We start from the raw sequence: 26,896 nt of genomic DNA, 5'->3' as shown, positions 1-26,896 counted from the left end.
ATAAATTTTCTTAAAACATAAGAATTTTTGTGATTTTTTTTCTAGCTCATCAGCTATCATTGTGTTTTATGTGCGGCCCCAGACAATTCTTCTTCTTCCAATATGGCCCCAGGAAGCCAAAAGATTGGACACCCTTACCTTAGATGGTCCCAGCAGCATAGCCTCACTGAGAGAGCACGTGGATTACTGGGCACAGGAATTTAAAAGTTGGCCGCTACTAAACTCCCTGTCTGCATTCTAAAATTTTATCATCACAGTCTTTATCTGTGTTTCGTGGCCAATAAACCTTAATGCTGCACAACTAAATTATTTGCTCTTTCTGAAGGCTACAAAGAAGAGCTGGGTATGCATTTCATAACAATAACTAATGCAGATATTCACAGAATCTTAACCAAATCAAAAGAAAAGGGCCAATGGGTGAAAGGGGGCTGCTCTCTTAGGTATTCCCCGCCTTATTCACTGTATCTATTTTACCTGAAAGTCTTTAATTCACAAAAATCCCATAGTTAAAATTCAATGTAGGAGTTGTATGTTGAGCACCACATGAAAAAATACCATTACTCCTGCAGTGTTCTACAACTAGATCCTGGGTGTCAGGCTGGCAAATTTTTCAGAGACAACACAGTGGCAGAAGCATCAGATACATGAGCAACAAAAGTCATTACTTACAGCACCTTAGGTGTCTCGGAAGGATTGCAGGAATACCTCCTCACATCAAAGTCACCATAATCAGCCCTCCAAATCTTGCCATCAACCCAAAGGTCTCCGTGTCTTACCTGTCTGCACCAGAAAACCCAATGATGCGACGGATTATCAACATTATCATCCTGAAACAATTGCTGAGCTCCTAGAGGGGCCATTTTCCTCTTTGAAGAGGCCTGTGGGACATTGTGGGATTAGTTATGATGGCTCTGCCCTTTAAAAAGCTTTAATGATTTGGGCATGATTCAGGCAGTTGGATCAGTCATATAGGAACCTGTTAATATCAACTGCTTTCTAAAAACATCAGTGATACTCACCTTAACTTTTTCTGAATAAGCCACAGTAGAAGATCTGCTAATCTATTGAGCACTTAATTGCATCAGGCACTATGCAAAATGCCTCCTGTGGATTATCTTATTTAATCCTCATGGCAACTCTTCAAGGGGTTTTATTACTGCTATCCCCACTATGCAGATGAGAAAAGTGAGGATTATATAGGTTAAGTACTTTGCCAAGGTAACAAAGCTATGAAGCAGCGAAGGTACCTACAAACCCAAGTAGACTAAATCCAGAGCCAAATTCTAACCACTAAGACAAGCTCCCTAGATTCTGAGAATCAGAGAATTACTAGAACTGCCCGGCCTTGTACAGATGAAGAAACTGTGCCTCCAAGTTTCAGTAAATTGACAGAAGTCACAGATTTTTTTAGGGGCAACATAAAACCTAGAATTTAATGCTCCTGCTCACTATCCTATTGATATTTTAAGTATCCCCCATTGCTTGACAGTCCAATTCATGGCAAGAGTTGTTGATAAGGTGTCCATCTGCTACATGGATGCACAAAACAGAAAGGGACATGACCTTTGGTAGTTCATTTTCCTCTCTGGAAATCTAGAAACAGGGATAAATACATATACCTTACCTACCACAGGAGATATAGAAGTGAAATGATAATCAAAATGGAAACTTTAAGAAATAAAAAATATGTGAGTTACAAACATGGAAAAGATTATGGAAAATGGTTCTCACCTTCAAGTTTCTCACCACATGGCTACCTTTTCTCATTAGCAAGAAGTGAATTAAGTCATCAGTAATCTCAGTCGGGTCCATTAAAATCTAAAATACAATAAATCTTAAGGTATTTCAGGGCGAAACCCCTATATATATTCATCCATTCCATGTGTCCATCCATCCATGTATGCATGCATTCATCCATCCATTTAGTAAAGAACTTAGGATACAATGATAATTAGCCAAAAACACCATAGCCACAACAATAAACAGGACAAATGGAGGTAACACTGGAGCCATTTTACTTTCTTTGTGAATACTCAATACATATCCCTTGGAGAAAGGTAAGAGCTACTGTAAACAGAAAAGGAGATACTAGAAGGTAATTTCCACCAGTGGCATGCCTTTGCCTTTCTTAAATTTCTCTCCCACCCCTCCCATTTCCTAATTTTTCCAGACAACCCCATTCCTTATATCATATCAGTTATGATCAAATGGTCCCATATACCACCTTGCACAGATACCAACCACTGCTCCTCCATCAACAAGGTGCTTTTAATTTCAAAAAGAAAAGGAAATGGGATTTGAAGTTTAAATTTCTTCATTTTCTCTTTAGGAGTTCTGGTAAACAGGTGGAATCAGAATCACTTCTAAGCTACTAGCTAAATGAAATTAAAGATTTCTCACTAGATTTCATTATTTGTAAATCTCTGTCACTTAAGGATGATGAATTATGTGAATAGTAATTTTGTCAGGAGCCTATTTGCTATATATTTTCATAGAAATTCCATTCATGAGTTCACAAGACAGAATCATGGAGGAGGATAGGGTAATGACAAGCCAGCTTGTGTGCATGCCTGTCATAAGACCAAATTTAAGCTAAACCAGCAGATTAATTATTCTTGTTATTTTTAAGGGTAGCTAATAAAGGAAATGCTACAATTTTCCAATGAAACCCCCTCCAGATTTTCAACGTGTGTTAGACAAGGAGATCAATCCTTCAGCACAAAGAAAAATATAATCAAATATAAGTTCTAATATCCATGTTTTAAGTTAAAAAAAAATGTGTTCTATAGATCCTTCTTTATCTTTTAACATTGCATTTCTAGATTGTGGATAAGCCTTAAACTGAAATGTACGTAAAGGCTAAAACAACCCTAACTTCTCTCCAAGAATCAGAAAGGAAGTCCACATAATTTTGCATGACTTTAGGGTTTTCATCGGAAAAAAATACCTTCTTAACTTTGGATGATGTTAATATTATGCAGAAAAAGAAAAAAAAACTCATTAGCTGATTGTAATTACATTAGTTATTCATGCTAAATGAAATGTGTCTCATATCACGTCACATTTTCCACAATGTGGTCTACAGTGAATTCATTTACCTGATCTGCCTTTTTTTGCTTCCCTGTTTGAAAGGGCTCTCATTTCATTGTTTACCTGATTCCTAATAGCCATTCCCTAGGGTTTTCTAAGAGTAAATGCTCATTCTTAGAACCTCGTACTTGAGAATTCCACCAGTAGAAACACTCACAGCACTGTCCCCATAGAATATATTACGAATGTGGCTATTTTCTCGTTTATAGTGACAAGCTGAAATTTAGTAGAAAAAAATCTCCCTTTTTGTCTGTTGATAAGCCAGGCTCCTCTACATGCAGTTGTTTTTAAGAGCACTTTCTCTGGGTAATTCCCTTCCAATAATCCACGATGCCTGCTGTTTTTGAGGTGAAGAGATGGCTGAAAATATTTCTTTTTTTTTTTTCCCCAGAAATAAGTGGTTGTAAGAGTTCTTCAACAAGCATATCCAAATTGAGATAGAACAGTGACTACTTCTAAGGTACCTTATCTTCTTCTTGACCACAGAAATAAATATTGTTAAAAAGAAATTAGGCAAGATGTACTGTGGCCCCACAGGGAGGCCCTTTAGGAGAATGGTAACACAGCCTTACGGAATTGCCTTATCTATGCAGGCCAAAAAAAAAAAAAAATAGCTATGTGTAAGCCACAGAATTCATATCATTTTACGTTGGAGGGCAAAAGGATAGGGATTTTAATGCGTGCTAGTACTTGAAGTGTGGCAGATAACACACAATCTATTCAGCAATTCACCAGAGTGGTCCTATGAGTATTATTTTTTCTCTACTGAAAAATTGAGGAAGTAGACACAAACACAAGCACCAAGAAACATGCTGAAGTCATCCTAGCTGCTTGAGACAGAACCAGGATTCAAATCTAGTCTGTCTGATTCCAAACTCCATGACCTTCTCTCTATGTTCACTCTATATCTTTATGAAATGGGATATTCCCCTAAGACTCTTTGCAAGACTCGTGAAGGGGTTGGCTCATTTACTCAGCCCACAGCTCTCAACCCCTCATGGGCAGGGTAGCACACAGGTGAGCAGGTGCAGAGGCCAGGACAAGAGCTTCTGGGCAACTGGGCAGAAGTAAAACTCCGTGCAGGCCCATGGCAGCATCTAGGGGTTGCCCACAAGCCCCCAGAGTCCCAGAGGCCCTGTGTTACAGTGTACTCTTTTAGTTTTGCCATCCATGGATGGCTTAAGTGTTAGACAGCTCAGTGGAGGGTCAGTGTGACAGTCTCTTGCACCCGTACCTGGGTCATTGTCTGGCATCCAGGAGGAATCAGGTCACACAAATGAATTGAAGATAGTAAACCCAGAGGATTTTATTGCTGATGGAAGTGGATCTCAGTGAAATGAGGAGCTGGAAAGGGGATGGAATGGGAAGGTGGTCTTCCCCTGGAGTTTGGCCATCCCTGGTCAAACTCTTCTCCAAGGTCCCACTGTTAAGCTGTCCCTCTGAAGTCAAGCTGCTTTTCTCCAACGTCCAGCTACTTCTTCTCTTCTGTCTTTCTCAGCTGCTCTGCTGCTCTGCTGGTGGGGCCTGTGGTTTTTATGGGCACAGGATGGGGGAAAGGGCAGGCCAGTATGGTTTTGGAAAAGGCAACATTCGGGTGGGGAAAACAGAAATGCATGTTCTCACTTTGGGCCATGGGTCCAGGCTTGAGGGTGTGGCTCTCGCCAGGGACCACCTTCTTCTACCCAGTATTTCCCTGCTTCCTGTTTGTATCACTTACACAGCTCCTTTTTAAAAAGAATACAATTATGGAGATAATAAAAAGCATGTGATTGTTGTATTTTCCAAAACATCCAGATGTCTTCGAAGATTCCAGCAAGCTAGTCTATGGTTTTGCAATATCACAAGCATCTCTTCAATATAAACTATAGCACAATTAATTTGGCTATCAAGCCTCAGCTTAATAATTCAATTCAACATAATCAAGTTCTAAGGCCTCTGATTATTTCTATTTGTTCTTGCCTAGAGGCTTGGAAAGAGTACAGGTTTTAAAAATATAAACAGAGGACTTATGATGCATTTGGAATATTCTACCTTCCTGTTTTCAAAGCAAGAGGCTGCACTGCTTTGGAAAAGATTCCATGGAGAGAACAAAGGAAGCTTCTTCTATGAGATAATTTTAAAATTCATATATATCAGAGTTATTTGTGCAAACTTGGTAAATATTAATTTATCCAATATTTAAATCTAATGGGAAGTAGCATACATGAGGTAGACAGAGTGGTACCCTATGGAAGTTTCACAGAAGTAGGTTGAGGCCACACACCTGAGTTCAATTCAATGCCTCAAACATTTATTCAGCATTATCTTCACCCTTGTGAAAGGAAAATAAATCCTGGGGCCCCAAAATCCCTAAGCTAAAGGGAAAAGTCCAGCTAGGAACTGCTTGGGCAAACTTGGCTCTCATTCTATTCAGTCACCACTCTGCTCACTGAGATAAATGCATATCTGATTGCTTCATTTGGAGAAGCTAATCAGAAACTCAAAAGAATGCAACTATTTTCCTCTCATCTACCTATGATCTGAAAGCCCCCTCCCTGCTTCAAGTTGCCCCACCTTTCTGGACTGAACCAATGTACATCTTACACATATTGACTGATGTCTTATGTCTCCCTAAAATGTACACAAACCAAGCTGTGCCCCTATTACCCTGGCACATGTCCTCAGGACCTCCTGAGGCTGTGTCATGGGTGCACATCCTCAACCCTGGCAAAATAAACTTTCTAAATTACTTGAGACCTGTCTCAGACTTGTGGGGTTCATACCCTAGATGAGCTTACCCTCAGAAAATAAAGACAAAGCGGCCGAGCAAGGTGGCTCAAGCCTATAATCCCAGCACTTTGGGAGGTCAAGGCGGGCGGATCACAATGTCAGGAGTTCGAGACCAGCCTGGCCAACGTGGTGAAACCCCATCTCTACTAAAAATACAAAAGTTAGCCGGGTGTGGTGGCAGGCACCTGTAATCCCAGCTACTCGGGAAGCTGAGGCAGGGGAATCGCTTGAAACTGGAAGGCAGAGGATGTAGTGAGCCCAAGATCACGCCACTGCACTCCAGCCTGGGCGAAAGAGCGAAACTCCATCTCAAAAAAAAAAAAAAAAAGAAAAGAAAGAAAGAAAAGAAAGACAAAGTATTTGGTGAAATTTTACATCACATTGGGGCTACTATGCAGATAAAAATGGGGACACATCCTAAATTTAGGTCAGAAGGGAAGAATAACTTTCTTTGGAAAGATTAGGGAAAGTTTGAGAAAGAGGGACCTTGAAAGTCAAACTGGGGAGTTTAGACTTGATCCTCTAAACAATGGAGAGTAATATTGTCAGCACAAGAATGAGGAAGAGTAATGTAATTGGTGTGCAGGTCAGGAAAGGAAAGATGAAAGGGAAGGAGAAATATGGGCTTAATTACAATGACCCCAGGATAATCAAAACAGAAATTTGTTTTAAGTGCCTAAGACTAGTGACAGAACACGTGACGATGAATAAAAGACAGTAATCAAAGAAGACTCAAACTACTGATTCTAGGCAGCATATTTTGTTTAATAAAGAAATGTTAATTCAGCACAAGTAGGACTTTATTGGGAATGTTTAGTTCATTCTAAAACACACTGACACTGAAGTCCAGTGGAAAACCCAAGTGAGTTCAGCACTTGGAGGGAAGGAAGAGGGACACCATGCCATAGGCTGATTCTTGACGGATGCATGTAGTCCAGACAAACAAGGAAGCCATTTCTAGCAGCAGAGACATTGGTATGTTAAGGTTTCCTTTATAGGGCCTGATCATTTTTCAGGAGCAAATTGCAGAGGGCAAGGGTTTCCGTTCTACCCAATTCAGCTAAATTTGCACTTCCATAGACAGAAGAAACACCACAGAATTCACCAGGAAGCCAAATGCTGCTGGTGCTTTCATGTGGTAATGGAGCTGGCTGGCTGTGGAGCCATTCACCTAACTGCTACCACACCTAAGCAGTACCTACTTCCCTAAACAGCTCCACCAAGGATTCCATTAGACTGGCCCAGGGCAGAAATAATTCACAGTCCCCTCTTGACAGATAATGAGCAGATGGTGACAAAAGAACACAGAAGTGACAGAAGCCACAGTCTAGCTACTTAAAGGGAAGTGAAGGAATTAAGGAATGGATCACATAATTTCGACAGTATTAATAATATTTACATAGAAATACCATGGACAAATAACTGAAGGGTCTTAATTACAACCCTAGAATTCAAAAAACACAACTTTCATACATGTAGAGATGAGTGCAACCACAGAAAGTGCAAAAAGCGAGGGATGGTCAAAAATCTAATTCAATAGTGTAAAGATTTGCAAGCACATACTGTGCTTATTTTCCATTCATCAATGTGGAACAAGCCTTTCCGAGCCCATCTCTCATCATTTTTTCACCCAATAAAAGTTTACCGCCTGAGCAATTACATAGATTTCGAAAACCAGTGAAGCTGACCTATTAATAACACAGTCAATTCTCCATTTTTCCCAGGCCCTCTCAGAGGCCACACACTTTATGCTATTATCTTCCCTGTGGTCATTCCGTTGTCCATTATCACCTCCACAGGGAAAAAGAGGTGAATCTCAAATCAATCCATTTAGCAGTGCTGGTAAAAGGGTAAGGGGAAAAAATGGATCTTCTTGTGTTCCAGTTCTGGTCAGTGCTATTCCATTTACTAACTCAATTACATTTTTGCAGAATGCGGTACACTGGGCAACTTTGTTAGCACTACAGAGATGAAATGAATGGGCCAAAGTTCCTAAAGTCTAATGAGAGAGATAGACATGTAAACAGACACATTTTATAATACAATATAAACAGGGAACCAATCAAGGTTCAAACAAAACTCTGTAGAAGCCCAGAGAAAGGAGTAACCAGGAGGGAAAGTGTCATCCACGTGCCTCTTAAAGGAAGAGTTTGCCAAATGGAGAGTATGCGATAATGTTCTAGGTAAATGGTAAACAGCATGGGAAAGGCAAAGTATCAAGAGGGCCATGCCTCACCATGTTTGGCCTGAGGGTACAGGGAATGGGTGCTGAACAATGAGGTCTGAGGAGTGGTTTGAGATCTAGATTGTCACGGATCTTGCATGGCATGATAACAAGTTTTGATGGGCTTTATCCAAAGGTATAGGTTTCTAAAGGAATATGATGTGATTTCTTTATTTTTTTTTTAGAAAATTAATTCTGGGGACACCAAAAACAGTACAGTGGTTTAGGGGATACTGATGGTGGGGAGAACAGACAGAAGACTGCCACTACCAAGAGAGAAGCCAGCCCTGATATCTAGCCTCTCTGAAGGTACTTTTCTAGCAGATGGAGTTAAATTGAGCAATATTTTCTATGTGGCAAAATACATAGAAAAACTTTCAGAAAGTCACAAGTGACTACAAGTCAGACAACTATAAAAAGCACTGATTCTCCAGGTCAGAAAAAAAATTCTAAAAACTATCTAGCTCAGTGATTTCCAATAATGTGAGCTTTCAAGAACTCACATTCCCAGGTTTCATCACAGACTTAACACATCAGAATCTCCACCAAAACAGGATCCACCTTAGTCTTCATGATTTGCACACTGAGTACAGCAAAGGGCATGAGAAGGTTACAATAAACTCTAAACTTACAGGGTTAAATGTGTTGATGGTTACAGGAAGTTGGACTTTAGGTTCTTCTTCTTCTTGGCCCAGGAATCTGTATTTCTAACCAGCTCCTTCGGTTAATTCAGGTAGGTAGGTCAAGTTTAGAAAAGAGTGACTATAGGCCAACCTATCAGATTTCTCTATGAGCAGGGACAAAGTCTTGTCTGAAAGAGTATCCCAAGTGCCTAGCACAAAATTTAGCGTGGTGCCTGGCACACAGTGAGGACTCAATCTTTGTCAAATCCTCAGTTACAAGCTCGTGACTCAAACGGATGTCTGCGTGGCATTCCTTTGGGACTCAGAGATTATTAGAATCAAGTTTTAAATTCCACTGCTGTCAGCACCACTGGACTTGTTCTTTACCTATCTGAGTACAAAACTACTTTTTAAAACCATTTCCCAAAGAATTTTAATCTCTCTTACATTTCCTAAAGTAGCAAAACAAGGTCTTTTTGTTTTATGCTGGGTTGAATGTTGGTTCAGAAGCTACTTACTAAGATGTTAACAGCTTACAAAATACACTCTAGTGCCTGCTTCTCTCAGGTCCAATTTGATTAATTATATGTATATATTACATTATATATTATGTGATCTTAACAGAAAAAGCCTATGTGTTTCCTAGCTTGGAGGTCTGGGGCATGCCTAACATCTTGTTAAATATAGCTTTCCTACATCAATAAATTTACGGATTCACAGTGTTGAAAAAAACAGGGGCAAATCTCAAATGTTGAATGGAACACAGAAATTATACTATACATACATGCAATTATAATGATAAATGAAAAATAACCCCAGTACCATGTATTTTTACCAGGACATCTGAACACTGCTATTTGTTCAGAAGTATCTGCAGTAGAAACAGTAAGAAGTTCCTTTACTTAATTGAAAATTATCTTCTGAAAGAAATAGTTCCACACTGAACTCATAGCCCAAGAGTATCATTCTGATTCCAATGTACACAGCAAGGTATAATCATTCTATAAGGATAGAATAAGCCTTAAGCAAGCATAACGATAATTTACATGCTAATCTTCTACAATAAAATATTTTCATGACTCTGCCAAGAGTCATGAATAAAGTGAATTGTGTGAGGAAAGTTGTTAAAATTCATTTTGATAAAAATCTTTGTACTTTGGCAAGGACATAACCATGGCTCACTGAGCTCAGTGTCATAGTCTAGACATGGAACTCCTTGGAAGCTGCAGGCACTGGTGTCATCAGGAGAAGGACACATGGCTGTGAGGTAGAAGGCATGGGGGTGGGCATAAACCCATCAATTGCCACAAAGGCTATGCTTTCAGTGAACAAATAAAGTCCAAGTTAGGACCCAGTTCATTCCCCAAACTGAGACTAGTCAGTAGAAGGTAAGGGTAACACAATGAAACCATTATCATTTTGGAGACAGAAGGACCTACAGTCGGCATTCATTAGGCCTCTCCTATGTGCCAGAACAGGTAGACATTTTAAAGAATTATCTCCATCCTAAAATTAATAGCTCTAGGAGTAGAAAGAGCTACTCCTCCATTTTCCTCCATTTTCTACTTAAGGAGACAAAGAGTAAGACTGTCCATCTCCAAATGAAGAGCTCTTTTCACTAACACTATGAGTTTCTGGCATACTTAGTGTTGACTGAACTCCCTTCAATCTTGTATAAAACTGCAATGCAATTAGGTTTTGTGTCTACCTCTCTGCTCACTAACCTAGCTGGCCTCAAGTGGAGGGATCATGCCTTACCTACTTTTGGCCTGTCCCATCTTACTCTATGCCCAGTTCATGAATAGTGCTAAAAATCATCTCCTGAATGAGCAAGCTTTCTTCATTTGGTGAAACCTCCATAAGAATATCTCCTTCATGAAGATCAGGCCAGTCAGACTTAAATATATTTTCTGATTGCATTTTGTACTTTTCTTCATTTACAGTTTCCTAAGACCTATTTGGAAAAAGAAAATCACCAATTAAAAACTATTTGGGTTATATCATTATTTTTATCATATTAAGGACATATGTGCTAAACTGGCACTACCTAGCTTCAGGGTATAACCATACTTCCTCCCCATAGTACACAAGACTTGTATTTGTTGATGCATTTCAGAGATATAAACACGTACTAACTCCCCACATATATACCTACAGATGATTCTCATTTTATTAGTAGACCTCTTTAAAGTAGTAGCAAATATTTTCTCTCTTCAAATATTATATCATTCAACACTGCCAGTACAAAAGGTATTCAGATTAATTTTGCCGAACTATGCAAGTAATTTTCCATGTTAAAATACAGTTCTGTGGCCACATACTTTACAATGTACTGCTAAAGTACAACTTTAAAAAAAAAAAAACATTAAAAAAGCAAGTGTCAGAACTCCGACAATAGCAAATCATAGATTGAAAAGAATGTTGTTGGATACAGACTTCATACCTCAAATCACCGAAAGAAATACTCATTTTGGCCAAGAATCAGGATCCAACCATGTATTTTATAAATATAGATTTCACCAAGGCATTTGTTTTCTGAAGCCTTCAACTATGCAACAGAAAAACAATTAAGAATTAACCTTTACAAAGGTCTAAATGTAAACAATTTAGCAAAGAGAAATAAACATGCTCACTCTTGGAACCTTTAAAATTAAGAGTCTCAGATTTGACAATAGTAAAAACAGAACTGAACAAAACATGCAGAAATACACTGTAAAGAACTGTTCCACAGGGTTTAATGACACTAACATCAAAATAAAGCCAAGCTTTGGAATACACGTTGGCTTCATAATAAATTGTCTTTCTATTCACTGTTAATGGGTTGAGGAGGTTTGCCAAACTACAAAATGTCTCTTGTGCACTAGCCTGCCTTATTTTGCAAAACAAAATTTTAAAAAATCATTGTATTTCTATTGGTGTGTGTTTGCAAAAGGTAACCTGGATAGTTAAACTGTAAATCCAGTCAAAAAGAGAAACAACCTCATTTCAGAAAACATTGATGATTTATTTTTCCAAAAAAAATCCTCAAAATTCTCTTTCCAAAATAAAAAGAAAAGTTTGACCCTCGAACTCAACTCACCCTAATTATCGTTTATCCTTAAAATGGATACTTTCATCAAAATAGCGCAAACTCAGAAAAGGAGATAATCCATTATTAACTGAATGGAAGAAATGATGCAGGGGCTACCAGCCAGTGTATTGGTTAGATGATATCCCTTGAGCCCATAAGAGCGAAAGCTCCTGAAAGGCAGGACTCTGTCTTGGTTACCATTTTATTTATATAAAACCTAGTCTATCATAGCACAAGACAGGCATGCAGTGATAAATGTTATCAATTTGAATAATGCCTCTTTATAGGAATATAACACTGTATTGTTATCAAGGTATTTTCACACACATTAATCTTATGTGACCTCTCAACAACTCTGTTGAACTCTGTAGAGAGGAAATTAAGTCTCCAGGAGATTAAGTAATTCATACAAGGCTGAATATAGAAAGAAGTATGCTGACATGAGAATGTAGGTTTTCTTTTCCTTCCCCCAAAGCAATCTCATTTATTTCTCACTCCCCACCGCAAAGAGCCAAATACGTACATCATAGGATTATACTCATTCAGAACAGGCAAACTTGTCATCTAATCTAATGCTGAAGAGTGAAATGCTATTATTTTAAATCGAAATATTTCTAGGCTTGTGATTTTTTTTACTGTTCCAACTAAAACAAACAACTCTCATCATTTTGGGTGATTTCATAAGGAATGGAACTCCTCAATTCTATCTGCAGAATTCTACATCTATATGATAAAATGTAAAATGCCCAGCCTTAGTAGCCCTTAACTTCTTTCTGGCTCCAGTTACCCAATCAGAAGTGAGGCAGGTAGGACTTTCCTGTATAAATTCAGAGGCCGTTGTGAGAAATAAATGAAATCCTGGATGTGAGAACTGGAAAATGTAAGGGCCCGGAGTGATGAGGGTGGATACGAATGTGCTCTCAAAATCAATCTTAAAGAGAGATTCCTGGAACCTCTATGGCCCATATGCATGCAAACAAACCTCTTACCTCCACTTTGTCTATTAGATATGATGAATATTATAATTCCTTGCATTATTTGCTTTGTCTAAGTACTTGAGTCCAATTTTGGGAGCAAAGTGGGAGAGGAAATCATTACAGAGGCTGTTTAGATGCTAGATTCTGATGAACGTGACATGTAGAGGCAGTTGGGGCTGAGAGTGACACCAGCATGTGAACCTATTTCAGGACTGATATGCGTCTAATGTTTTCCATTCAGCCACATGACCTCTGTTGACTTCAATGGACAGTATATTTGTGAACCAATTTTAGGAGCCACTGTTCTTTTGCTCCCTGCTGAAGGTGGTTTCAATTGTTCTGAGGCCTAATATCATCTATAAACTTTGGGACCTGATATTTTTTCAGTGGGTTGAAATCCAAAAGCCCTCAGGTTCTTAAGGGGATCAGATGGAAGATTCTTTTATCTGTGTCTTGAAAGCTCTAATAAAGAGAACTGAAATATAACAGTATGACATGTGAACCGAAGGGAACAGAGGACCTTTTTCCAAGTTTCTTGCACATTCCCTTAAAAGTAACCTGGGAACAAAGCGGGGGGAAAAACTGCTCAGTTCTAATGAGCATCTATCTAATGCTTAGTAGCTCCAGAGAGTTACTTTGTGAATGCTTCAAAAATGGCTGAGGTCTTTAACCATTAAACTGCCAGAAAAAGTATGTCCTTAGTAAGTATCAGCAGAATAACTGACCAGTGTTTGAGAATCATCAACGTGTCCTTTCGACTTTCCAAATTATATATTTTCTTTGACCTTCCCTGATTAACAGATCCGGATGTAACAATGACACTGCTTTGTTTGGGTGACTCAAGCCACATGGCACTGCACACTTTTGCAGGAACACATCCTACATTAAATTAAGTTAGAGGTGGTATTTGAAAAATAAATAAATAACGGAGTTCCAATTCACTGCAAATGGTACAGGAGGCCAGTAAGTGGGAGGCTTGCAAGAGAAGGACTTCTTTTAGAAAGATGTTTTACAGAACTTTTTCTGCATCATTAACTCTTCTGGAATCCTGAACACAACATGATGAATTTCCCTGAAAAAGTAGCTACTGTTTAATTCTGAATCACTTCAAAGAGCCACAGTAGAAGGAATCAAAGAGAACCAAAAACACCAGTAGATGTGAAATTCGCTAAGGAAGAAAAAAAAAAAAAAAAAAAAAAAACATGAAGGTTCTAACAGATTTTGACCATGTACTCAAAATACCACTGATTATTTTACTAGTACAGTGTTTTACTGTTCCATGAGAATGAAATAAGTCTCTGTATTCATCAGAACACAGGATATTTTTATTACAATATTTGTGTCATAGCCTTTAAAAAAGGAACATACTTAAAACCTTGAAAAGAATCTCTGTCTTAAAATGGTTCTTGATGTATGTGTGTGTGTGTGTGTGTGTGTGTGTTTTACTATAAACAGATACGTAATTGGAGGTCCTTTATTACTGAAAGGAGTAAAAGTATACTGATACGTCAATGCGCGACATGTAGTTTTAGAAGAAAGATATAATTGCACAAAAGCAATTTGGAGAGTAGAAAAAGTAAGAAAGTTGTCTGAAGTAAGATAATGGTTGTTTAACTTTAATAATAATAGCTAGTCTTAAAAAAGTCTTTTGTGTAAAAATTGCCCAAGGGAAAAGAAAGAAAACCTCCTAAAAATTCCATATCCCCAAATACCACTAGATCAAAAACCATCTGGAAAATGTCAGATAATGGTATCCACCCACCTAAGAAATTCAGTAAACTTTGTCTTCAATTAGCATTTGAAATAATCGGCTAAAATTGAAATTTCTATCTGAAAACCCTCACAAGACAAACCTGGATTAGGAATCAGATTTTTAAAGTCTCCTTAAAAGGACCATCTGTTTATAAATACTCTTCTCACACTCTTTGATCTGTACCATAAGTTCACAGTAGAAGCACAGCAGAATTTAAAGACATATACACACAGCTACCATGAAGTCTAGTTACCACATACATATTCTGAGCTTGTCTCAAGTTTCCCTTGTTATGTAAGCACTTAGGAGCAATAAAATTTCACTTACATTCAGCAGCATTGTGAGTCCCAAAACAATAGTCAGCCTGACTGTACAATCCCTTCATTGGCAGTGGATAGCTCTGGTGTTTTATTTATGTTGATCACACTGTCAATGCTATATGGAATAACCATTTAGTTGCCTCTCTATTAGTCCATAACATTTTTATTACTGTAATTAAATGTCATTATCCATATTGAACTCTGTATTAGAAAAATCAAATTAGGTAAACTGAAATATCCAGAAAGAACTACAGAACTGTTGGGATTCACCCCCAGCACCCCGACATCATCTTCAGACTTTGATGAGAAGGAAAAAAAAAAAACGAGTATTCACTTCTCACAGATAGAGGTCACTAATGGACTGAATTTGAATCACTGTAGCAGAAATCACAAAGTTATTAAAGTAATCTAGTGAAAAAGGAACTCGAATTGAAATTAAAGATATCAAAAGATGATTATCCAGAAAAGTCTGACCTGAATACAAATATTACATCACCTTGACCTTTTTTGAATCTTCTAAACAGAGAGCAAAACCAAAAGCCGCTCGGCACCCTTGCTGTTTTTTAACTTCAGACGCTTCAGATCCCAGAAGCAGGAATTCTTCCTTGTAAAGTACAAAGCTCAAGAGTCAAACTAGATCAGATGTTCACACTGGGTCTCTACAGAATAAAGCTTCTGGACTTGTACATACTTGAGCCTTTCTTAAAACCACAGCTTCAAACTGGGAAAATATAAAGTTGTCTAAATCCTAAATCAAACTCTCCAGCAGGCCAGAATATAAATGTAACGGGCATCAGAGAAGGTTCAAATTAGATCCAGCCGGTCAAAGTCAAACTCGTATATGATCACATCATCTGAAACCTAACATACAGGAAAAGCCAGGACTGCTTTGGGGACTCCAGGGTAGCCCAGCATGGTGTCATTTGGGAATCTACTTTCTTCTGCTACAAGCATCCCCTGGAATTTCTAAAATTGCAATGAAACTACTGAAGTGTTAAGACATGGGCTTTAAAAAACAAAACAAAACAAAACAAAAAAACAGCATTCCTTCCATGCTAGGTTTGTAATAGGTTCTGCTACAGTACAGCTAGCCCAATTCTTTTTACAATTTCTTGTATCTACTGGCAGAGACATGGAATAATGTTTGAAATTTCATCTTCCAACCTCCTCCAGTCAAAGATATTTGCAACTCAACTTGACAGTATGGTGTTGCACTGTCTTCAGTGATTATTAAAAATCCCTAAATGGTTTAACCCTATCCTGTTTCGGGCTTTCAAGGAGGGGAGGAAGAGAAGTAGTATCCTCAGACGCAATAACGCTGTGGAGAAAGAAGCAACTTTTCATGGTATGCGTATTACCTACAGACTGATTCTCTGCTAATATGGTGGCTGGTGGCTTGCCCGTCATAAGTAGCTGGCCCATGTTGTTCAGTAATGAAAACAAGTGAGAATCTAGTTCTAACACTTGAAATACGGACCTAAAATTTTACATTCACACTGAACAACCTAATATATCCCTGGACAAATGCCAATCTGCATTCTATTTACCTCAAAATGTTTTTTTTTTGGGGGGGGAGGGGGGCTTTTCATTGGATATTTATTAAGGTCATACCGGTTAAGTCTACAGATAATATCGGTCCGATATGGAAGCTAGCCTTCAGATTAGCTTTTGGTTGTGAGAAGTTAGACATAATAAATTTAGCAATAAGTCTGTGAGCGAGTGGACATGCTCCAAAGCGCCCTGAAACCCTGTGTGATTAAAGAGCCTCCCAGCTGAGTGGGGAGCAATAGCTCCCATTTAGAAGAGGCTTTGCATAGCAAATGCAGCATGTAAAGAAATCTAATCAGCACCTTGCACTCTTGAGCGAGCGTTTACACGGATTTGTGCCTTGCACTTGGTTAGCTAACTGTAAGCTTTACAAGAGATTCTCTTACTAAAATTAATCAAAAGCTCTTGAAGACTGATTCCCATTCACAGGAGAAGACAGGATGAGTTTCCAGGCGAATAAATAATGATCGTAATAAAGATAGCAGCAGCAAACGCTGAGCTGCTTTGAAACTAAAAACTCAGTTGGGGGAAAGGGGGCGTCGGGGAGTTGGGGCTGGAATCTTTTTGCTTTTGGAGTGAGCTGCAGCTATTTTCTTAGCCTAAGTAAGGCTGCCGTTCGGGAAACGTGACCGTCTTCTCTCCGCTGCCGCCGCCTCAATGCGCACACGCGGCCAACTCACTACCTTAGGACCACTGCGCGTCAGGCCACCGAGAAAAATTCCGCCTCTCTGCAACACCACTAACCCCCTCCCCCAAACACACGCACACACACAAACACACATACGGACAGTCGTGGCAAATTCACATCACCAATAGCTAACACGTTTCACCTCACCCCTGAAAATGTAACTTCTAAAGTTCCTATTTTATGATGCCAGAAGGTGAAGGGAGGGAAGGAGGATTCCAGGGATGTCAAAAGGGGAAAGGATATTTTTTCCTCTTTGCTTGCAATATTTCACCCCTGAAATTTGCTGTCCAGCTAAACGAAGCAGGAGAGTAGGGAGTGGGCTCAAATCATTTTTTAAAAATGCTAAACGGGTGAGAGTGTGAAGGGGGGAGCGTGCGGTAAGTGAAATCCATGAACCATTTCTCTGGACTGAAGAATACTAAAAGCCCCTGGATTCACGTTCCAAATTTCCAAAGAGCTACAAGATGAGGCACCAGCTGGGGCTGAGGGTTCTCACCCACTCCTGGGGGGATTTGCCTCTCAGCACAGCTGCCCCTCTAACGTGACTAGTGATCTGCCAGCGCTCGGTGCTCATCCCCGGGATCTTGAACTTCGCCTCCCTCTTACTTTCTGCCAGACCCGCGAGGGCCAGGAAAGGCTCTGGGAGGAAGCGGGAGCGCAGCGGCGGGGCATGGAAGAAGAGGGTTGGGGGCGCGCGTTACCTGCAAAGGTTCTCGAGGTCTCCTTCCAGCCCTGGTGGTAATCCCGCTCAGCGCCGCGCCCTCCCCCAGATCCAAACTTTTGCTGGGTCCTCCGGGTGGCGGCGGCGGCGACGGCGGCGGCTGCTGGAGCCAAGCCCTGTCGCCCGCAGCGTCGGGGCGCGGGGGTGCGGAGGCCGGAGCCTCAGAGCGGCGCGCGCCTCCCCGCAGCGGGCCGGGGCCCGGGCGCCCAGCTCGCCTCGCTTGCTCTCGCCTACGTCCCCTACGGAGCTGCGGCATCGTCTTCCCCCGTCCTCCGCCACCACCGCCTCCAGGGTTCGGGCATGCCACTTTCTCTTGGCTTCGGCCGCCGCGGCCCCCGCCTTCTCTCCTCCTCCTCCCCCTCTCCGCTTCGCCAAGCCAACGAACCCCAAAAGAAGTACAGCGAGCGGGGAAGGCGGCGGAAAGCTGCCCCGCGGCGCCGGAGCTCCTCGGATTTGGAGGATCCCGGGACTCGGCGGGAGAGCTAGGCGGGCTCTCCTCCGACGCGTGTGTGCGGACAGCTCGGAGCCGGGCGTGCGGCGCTGCGCGGGGGCGGGCGCAGGGCTCGCTCCAAGTGCTGCGCCCGCCCGGCGTGGGTCTGGAGGCTGCTCAGACCACACTACTGCCTCAATCCGACGCGGCCGGGCTAATGTAGGCGCCGCGGCCCCCACCCCCACCCCTCCTGACACCCCCGGATATGTTTACAGTAATGAATTCGCGGGATCGCCTCCGCAGCTCCCGCGCTCCTCCTCTCCCTCCGTCCCTCGCGCTCTGGCGCGCTCCGCTCCTGGGGCCCTCTTTCTCTCCCTCCCTCATTCCCTCCCTCTCTCCCGGAGTCCCTCCTACTTTTCTGGTTTAAAGAATGCTTGGGAGGCGCGGCTGCTACCCAGTGATTTCCAAGAGGCAAAGTCAGACTTGGCTTTTAACCCTGTCCTCTCTGAAAAGAGTTGCAGAGCGCCTGGCTAACCCGGCAGATGCCACCCTGACCTTCTCTCTATGTACCCGGCACATGCCGTTCCTACCACCAGCCCTTAGGGATAATGTCACCATCTGAACCCTGAAAGGAGATTTTCCCCATACCTGCTTAATGGTGTACTGCCAAGAGGGAGGATCTATTACTTAGACACTGAGAAATGATCGAAATGTGAGATTAGAGGGTAAAATACAGCAAACCTCTCAACCAAAATGGCGTTATTTCAAATGCAGGCAACCTTGGTGATGTGCCCCCCACTCCTCACCCCATCACTAGTTCCCTCATCCTGGACCACCTTAAATGATTTTAACTGGGGGAGTAATCCAAAATTTAATAGGATTAATTTAAACACCCCCACTTTCTTCCTTCAACCTGGCTGCTTCTGGCAAGAGCGTTGTTAAATTTCCCCATAGATTGCAGCGGACAAAGAAAGATTCAGCCTAAAGATTAGGAAACAGTCTTGACAGCTAAGAAGCCTGATTTCTGTACAGGCAACGTTTCCACTTCGCAGTCTCTTTCCAAAGGTTAAAGGGTAATGTAAAAAACAAACAAACAAGTAAAAAAAACTAGGTGCACGTCTCTATTTAGGAAGGAGGAGATGTTTTTGGTTTTCTCATCTTATTTCGTGCTGCTCTTCCTGCCTCCAGTAAGTTGCTGTCATGTTGTAACAAGTCCGGTGAGGCTGAATCTGAACAGAAGAGGGAGAACGAGCCCGCGCCAAGAGCTACGCCGAGACGCGCCGTCGGTGGGGCCACGCGAGATGCAACCGGAGAGTTTAAAACTAGCCCAGGACCAACCCCCCAGGGATCCGCTCAACTCTCCCCGCAGAAGAGTTTAAGTGGGGCAGTGGCCGCCACAGGCTGAGGATGATTTCCGGACGCGCCCCAGGCGCGACCGCACTACTCGTCCTCAGTTCAAAGCCTGAGTGACTTGGCACCACTTCCCCAATTGTTTTTTATTTCCTTCGCATCCCTGTTGTGTCTACCGCCTTCACGTATTTGAGAGCCTAAATCATGTTAAGACGACTTGGAGAAACGCCCGATTTGCCTCCCAAGCCACGCAAGGATCCACCCAGACGCACGCCCGCGCGGAGACGCACGCTGGCACACGCGCTCACACACGCGCGCACACACACGCGCACACTACCCGGTTCGTGCGCGCGGGTCGCTGTTCCTGTTGCATTATGCAAAGGTGGCTAGGAAAGCGCGTTGACTTACATTTACATAGCCCATCTTCTCCCCACAGTATGTGACTAATACGTATCCCGGGGAGGAGGGGGCGCGGCTGGGGGTGCTAATCGGAAGGGAACAGACAGTGAGTGCCATCTTGCTGGGAGGTTCCAGAAGCAAAGCGCCAACGACGACAGTAGCGGTGGCCTCAGCTCCACCAGTAACTGCCGCTGGCAGGAGCACCACACGCTCTAGGAGTTTCCCGGGTATCAAGTATGGGTCCAGCCCGTCCCAGTCATCCTCTTCCCCTATGGCTTCATTCCCGTTGTCAGTACCCCGACCTCAGCTTGCAACCTTGATCTTGGGCTTGATTATAAATGAGGAAAGACCGCGGCAGCCCTCAAAGTGCGGGAGCGAGCCCCGTACTGGTCAGCGCGGCGGAGGGATCTTTCCAGGAGGCCCCAAGCCCCCAAGCCTGTGGAGAGACTTGGTAACAGCTGGCAAGGCCTGCTCCAGCTACCCTCGCTGGCTCCTTGCCCCTGCATTCAGCGCCTGAGGGCGTTATTCGCCCTCTCCCTGCGTCCCACGCAAGCGGCTCAAGGAACTCGATCCCGATTCCGCCTCGTATGCTCTCCAAGCCTTTGCCACCTCCGCAGGCGCTCTAGAAAGGCGTGATGGCCCCAGCTCAGTGCTCGCCAGCCCGAAGAGGACAAGCAGGGCTGGAAGGGACTTGGTTTTGGAAAAAGCCCCACCCGCCCCCACCAACTGGAAGGAAAAGGAATTAGTATCCACCGCATCTGTTTAACTGCTAATAGATCCCAGATTACGGGCAGGTAGTAGGTTGGTGTCTTTAGATACAACAGCCTGATAATAACGCTGGTGACATTAACAACAGCTTGTGGAGGGGAGAGGGTTGTTACTGGTGAAAGTTAAGAGATTCAATCTAGGGAAGTAGGAGACTGAACTCTGACAAGGTTAGGGGCACTGAGAACCCCAATTTAGCATCGATGCATCTACCAGGCAAGAAAATTTGCGTTTTGACCCAGAACTCAGTCATGATGCTCCGTAGAGGAGGTGGATTCGACCAGCAGACAGATGTCCCCAAAGTCGAGAGAGAGCTAAGCTGCCTATTTTCTCTCCAGGTGAAAGACAAAGCCTAGAGCACCCCACTTAAGATGACCACCCCCAGCTCTTTCAAAAAAAAAAATCCCCCAAAGAGACAGCGTGGTGCCAGCGTAGCAGCAGCTCGGCCGGTTACTGGAAACTTCACCTGGCAACGCAGCCCCTTTTACCTGACGGCTGCGTCTTCTCCTTGCATTGGGCTCATCCGAATCCGACAGGGTCAGGGAGGTGGAAAGGGAAGACGCTGGCGCGGCAGCAGCGGGGATCCCGGGGCATGGTATTGTTTTAGGGGTCGCCGCCGAGGTCCCTCCTGCCCATCGTTGAGAACTGCCACCCTGATCCCAGGGCTCGGTGGACACGGCGGCGGGAGCGGAGATGCCGCCTCGCCGCTGCTGGGCACCCGGGACGGAGGACCAGAGGCGCACCTCGGAAAGGAGTAGCGCAGCGCCTTGGCGCGGAGATTTGCGGGCACTGATGATATCTCGAGCGCTCGTTCCTCCGCGGTGACAATGGATAATGCCAAACGCGCAAGTGACGGCGACAGGTTTCGAACGTACAACTAACTACAAGGTACCCAGCCTGAGACAGTATGCTGCTTTTCCCCTCCTCCTCCTCTCCCTCCTACCAGGGAGGGAACTAACTTAACCCTGTGTGCGCCTGACACTCCCTAGAGAAGCTGGGATCGACTACGAAACCGCAGGCAGCGGCTCCCGAGGGCGAGAGCTTTGTTCACGTGCGTTTCCAGTGGGTGTGTTGCTGTCTAGGGGCACTCGCGTGGCAAGACGCCTGTGGCTGGCTTCCAGCGCCCAGATTCAAGGATGGGAAGGAGCCCTAGCGTTTCATCCGGACCAGACCCAGCCCTCGGAGTCTATTTTTTGCCTCCAGTTACCGGATTTATTGAAGTTGCCAGCGAAGTTGGTTTTATTCCTTTACTTCTCTGCTCTCCGCCCCCGTCCACATCCCCCAACCCTGTATTATTTCCTGTCCTAGCTGCGCTTTAAAGATTCGGAACTTTTCACTCGTTCTAGCTACAGATTTTAACTGTGTTCCGTGTGCGAGACGAATTGTGGAGGGCACCCACCCACCCATGACAAGTGTAAATGAAACCGCAAGAAAAGCTGCCTCCCACTCACCCATCCAGTGTCCGAGTAAGCCTAATGACACACATTCACATAACTAAGAAGACACGGGAAGATAGGGGTGCGGAGGACGGAGTTTGATGTGTGAATGGGAAATGGAGAGAGGGGAGAGCGCGCGCGAGAGAGACAGCGCGAGCCTGAGCCTTAGAATGGAATAAACGGGAAACACACACAAGAATGACGATGCAAAAAATGTATCTAAGTCCCAACATTGACAGCAGCGGGTCAGCTTTAAGCGCCTACATTTTGATCCGCGAAATTTCCCAGCTTTTTTGGAGGCGGTTACATAGAGAATACAGGAGCCTCTGCCTTGGCCGCCCAGATGCTTTGCATTTTGTAAACAGCTTTGACTAAGTGCTCTGGACTTCCAAGAAGTTAACTGGAGTGGAAGGCGAGTCATATTGTGGATGCGGAATGGAAGCTTAGACAAGAAAAAACTGTCAGCCGAGCGCCTCTGCTCTCACCGTCACACCCAAATGAGCCAGGACGTCGCTCAGAGCGCAAACTGAGATCCACACAGGGACATCTTCAACCGAATCCTTCTTCTGTCTCCATTCCGGACTAAGAAAAGAAAGAGAGAAATACGGAGCCTTTATAGAGTATTCAGAGGCTACACACATGGATTTTGCTGAAACGGAGTTATTTAAAAACAGAGAAAGTGTGTTTTCCCATGAGATAGATGTTATAATTTCTCTCTGAAACATACCCAAGTCTATAGGTGTCAATAATAGCCATTTCGAATGCCTCTCTCAGCCTTGCCAGCCCCAGAAGAGGCTGTGGGAATGCTGCTTCCAGCTTCCCCTGTGCAGAACTCCGTTGTAAATCCTTTTGAGTTTCCAAGGTGGCAGCAGAGCATAGGGATAGCTCCTCAAGCTCCAGCATCAACAAGGAAGACCACATTTTAGGACAAATACTCATCTACCTGCATTTAAACATCCATTTTCGTATGTAAGTGTACATAAGTATCCGCAGGAGGTTCTTCCTTTGAAATCTTGATCCAGGAAAGCAGCATAATTATTTCATCTTTAAGAACACATTTTAAAAAGGCAAAGCAGGATCTTTAAAGCAACAAAGGTTTTGCTTTCTGATTTATGCTGCTAGAAAATGAATGAGATTGAAAATGGGGGAGGGGGTTGTTGCAGATTTACAGAATTCATATTTTAAATTATTGGTGTTTCTAAACCATGAGCAAACCACGTTATGAATATGTGCCACCTATTAAAAGCTATTGGTTGCATCTATTGTAATCACGACAAGGAAAATTAAGTAAGAAAAAATATCACGCCAAAGTACAAGCAGAATCGTTGTAACAAATTTCTTATGCACATGACCTATGAGTCAGCTTTAGAAATGTGTGATGATGGGGCCAGAGGAAGCAAACGAATAGGAAATGTGGCTCAGGGACTCCAAAGAGCAATAATTTTGCAGACTTAGAAAACTATAACAATTAGGTTACTTTATTTTTATTAGGAAACTCACTGATCCATAAGAGAAGTGGGTGAAAGAAAAACAAAAAGCAAATCTGCAAGCTTCAAAAAACAGAGGGTCAGCCCACTATTCTTAAGACTTCAGTCCTCAATAGTTTTCCTTTCAATTGAAATTGATTGTCATCTCAAATTCTTTAACCCCCCACCCGCGTGTTTCTTACATCATTCCCCATCTATACACACATAGGTACCTTGGCCTTTCTTTTCTAATACTTTGTGAAAGTAAAAATAACACAGTATAATAAGATCATGATTTGAGCTCAGTTTTGATCTTGGGTAAATTCAACTCTGAAGTGCCTCTTCATTTTTTAAAATGGACATTAAAAAAATCCCTGTTCTGCCAGCCTTATAACATTGTCCCACCATGAGTCAGCATATGTAAAAGTGCTTTAGAAATTTGACTTGTTGTTACTACTAATGATATTATCATTACATCACACCGTATCAGCCTTCAAAATATTGACAAATTATATTAGTGTAAACATTGTCAGTCTGCCCTGATGTTATCATCTTATATTACCTTAGAACATTTATAAAAACTAAGAAACCAGCTACATTGCTATTAACTAAACCTTAAACTTTACTCATATTTCATCAGTTTTTCCACTAAGTCTTTTTCCTGTTTCAGGATCTCATCTAGGATACCATAATGACTTTAAATATCCTGTCTCCTGTATTCTGTATAGTTCTTCAGTCTTTTCTTGTTTCGTATGATCCTGTAAGTTTTGAGAAGTGATAGTCAGGTATTTTGTAGACTATCTACCACTTTTGGTTCATCTGAAGTTTTCTCATGATTAGATTCTAGCTATAGTTCTTGGTAAAAAGCATCAGAGGTGGAATGCCTTACTGATCACATCATGTCAGCTGGCACATGATATCAGCATGATGCCACTGATGACATTAACATTCTCCAAGATATTTCATACCAGCGTTCTCTACTGTAAAGTTATTTACCCTTTCAATACTCTGTTCTTTGAAAGTGAGTCACTAAATCTGGCCTACCCTTAGGAATTTAGAAATTTTAAATGAGCAAAATAAGCATTTATGACTTGTAAACATCTCAAATATCAAATTTACTCAGGAATAATCTCTCACGAAATTTTTCCTGTATGCAGTTTAGAGAAGTCCTCCTGTATTTCCTTAGGAAAGTGCTGAACAGGCCGGGTGCAGTGGCTCATGCCTGTAATCCCAGCACTTTGGGAGGCCGGGGCAGGTGGATAACGAAGTCAGGAGTTCGAGACCAGCCTGGCCAAGATGGTGAAACCCTGTCTCTACTAAAGATACAAAAAATTAGCCAGGCATGATTATGCACATCTGTAGTCCCAGCTACTCTGGAGGCTGAGGCAGGAGAATTGCTTGAACCCGGGAGGCGGAGGTTGCAGTGAGCTGAGATCGTGCCATTGCACTCCCTCCTGGGCAACAGGGTGAGACTCTGTCTCAAAAAAAAAAGAAAGAAAAGAAAGAAAAAGAAAAAGGGAAAAGGAAAGTGCTCAACAATCTCCTCTGGCTATGTATTTTGAAGCAATTTTCAGTTAGTCTGTGTTTTACAATTCCCAAACCCTGTCATTCTCCAAATCTTGGTAAAGTTTTTTGTTTGTTTGTTTGTTTGTTTGTTTGTTTTTTAATTCTCCCTTTCTTCCAGTCCCATTGCCACATTTCCGGATGGTTCAAAATTCCAACTTCTCTATGAAAAGATAATATCCATTATGTCCTACACTTCTCTCTTACATTTTTCCACCATTATGGTACTCATTTCATTCTCCCTTAAAGTAATATTAGCAATCTACATGTTTAATCTCATGTCTAGATCTTATTGACTCCAAGAGTTAAGTTGGTTTCACTTTTCTATTCTCTTAGTGTCCAGTATAGAACTTTCACCTGATTGATGCTCAAAACATGGTTGCTGAATTCACAAATAAGCTCCCCTGTCAGGTAGAGAGCATCTTTTTCTCCAAGATGTGGACCAGTGTAAGGAAACCCATGCCTACCACACTATGGAGAAGTGGGTTTTCTTTTCTCTCATGAATATAAAGTACTCAATCTATGACATCCTTTAGTGAGTGTGACTTGATTCATGTGAATCTGTGACATTGAAATGCATACCTTCTGACTTTGAAACACTACTCTACAGTAAATGGCTCATCCATTTACTGTTGAAAAACAGATGTGTTTTCAACACACATCTGTAGAAAACACAAAACATGTAGCAGGCCCTTGATGAATAGATTCAGTCCCTATCTGTCAAACCTCAAAGTCTAGAGGAGACCCATAGAAAAATAATTATCCTCTCTTTAGGGAAATATAACAATTTAGATATATACAAAGTACTTTTATGCCCTGAAACAGGTTCTCTCTAGAGAAAAGACCTCGTTCAAATGATGATGAGGCTTTTTTGACAACATACTGATTTTACCAGGGACTTCGTAGCATTATTTTATATCCAGCATTCTGCATACAGCAGCCCCAGCTACTGGAGTCCCCAGTCTCGAGGAAAGTCCTTTGGGCCAAGAATTGGAAAATCAGCGTGGAAGTAATTGCTTGAATATCCATTTCCTCAGGCCGTGGTTTCTTTGCCTTTCTGTGCAGGTTACAAGATGATTATGCGTGAACAAAAACAGAAGGTACATATTGGCAGGAAACAAAAGCACGTTAAACCATGGAGATTTCCTCTTACATAAACCTGCCATTTGTTAAGCAGTTGCTCTCTGTTCCACAGGGAAGCTAGCAAAAACTTGATACAAACATTCTCCAACTGCACTGGGAGGAATAAGTGAAGGTAACACCTTTTTAAGAAGGGCATACAAAGAGATAAAAGATCTACCTAGCGACTTATTCAAACCTAGATGCTACCATTGTACAAAATGTTACCGAGTCTACCTATATCTAACTATAGTTCTGATAAAGAGGGAAGTGATGTTTTAATTTGGGAAAACACACTTAATCAAACATGTAAATGAGATTCTGAATTAAAATTCATATGTATTTTCTCTCACTATCTATCAACGTGCTAGAAAAATAAAATTGCCTTCTTTGGAAGGACAGGGGCAATTTTCAAGATTGCTTATTCAAAGAAATAAATGAATATTTGCACTCAAACTTTATGCAGTTAGAAAAAGGTCTGAGCTTGGTCTTGGAAGATCTTACTTCATGTCTCCATCTTACCAGGGAAATCACGTAACTGCTCTGAGCCTCAGCATCCCTTCTATCAAATAAAAAAAGTATAAT

General features: G+C 42.2%; 1 protein-coding gene across 3 annotated transcripts in view; it reads right to left on the bottom strand.

The window, feature by feature from the left end:
• Positions 1–25,242, bottom strand: part of FLRT2 (fibronectin leucine rich transmembrane protein 2) — a 99,944-nt gene extending 74,702 nt beyond the window's left edge. The window contains exons 1-2 of one of the 3 annotated variants that reach the window (XM_003832733.7): positions 22,891–25,242; positions 21,194–22,745 (exon numbers count right to left, since the gene is read on the bottom strand). The gene's annotated coding sequence lies outside the window, so the exon portion shown is untranslated. The remainder of the gene's footprint in view (positions 1–21,193; positions 22,746–22,890) is intronic. The other 2 variants (XM_003832732.7, XM_034937959.3) reach the window with 2 other exon arrangements.
• Between the last annotated feature and the right edge of the window lie 1,654 nt (positions 25,243–26,896).

Source organism: Pan paniscus, chromosome 15 (genome assembly GCF_029289425.2).
Source record: "Pan paniscus chromosome 15, NHGRI_mPanPan1-v2.0_pri, whole genome shotgun sequence".
NCBI lineage: Eukaryota > Metazoa > Chordata > Mammalia > Primates > Hominidae > Pan > Pan paniscus.
Note: the sequence above shows the minus strand (reverse complement) of the source record. Positions and strands in the feature narration are given on the sequence as shown.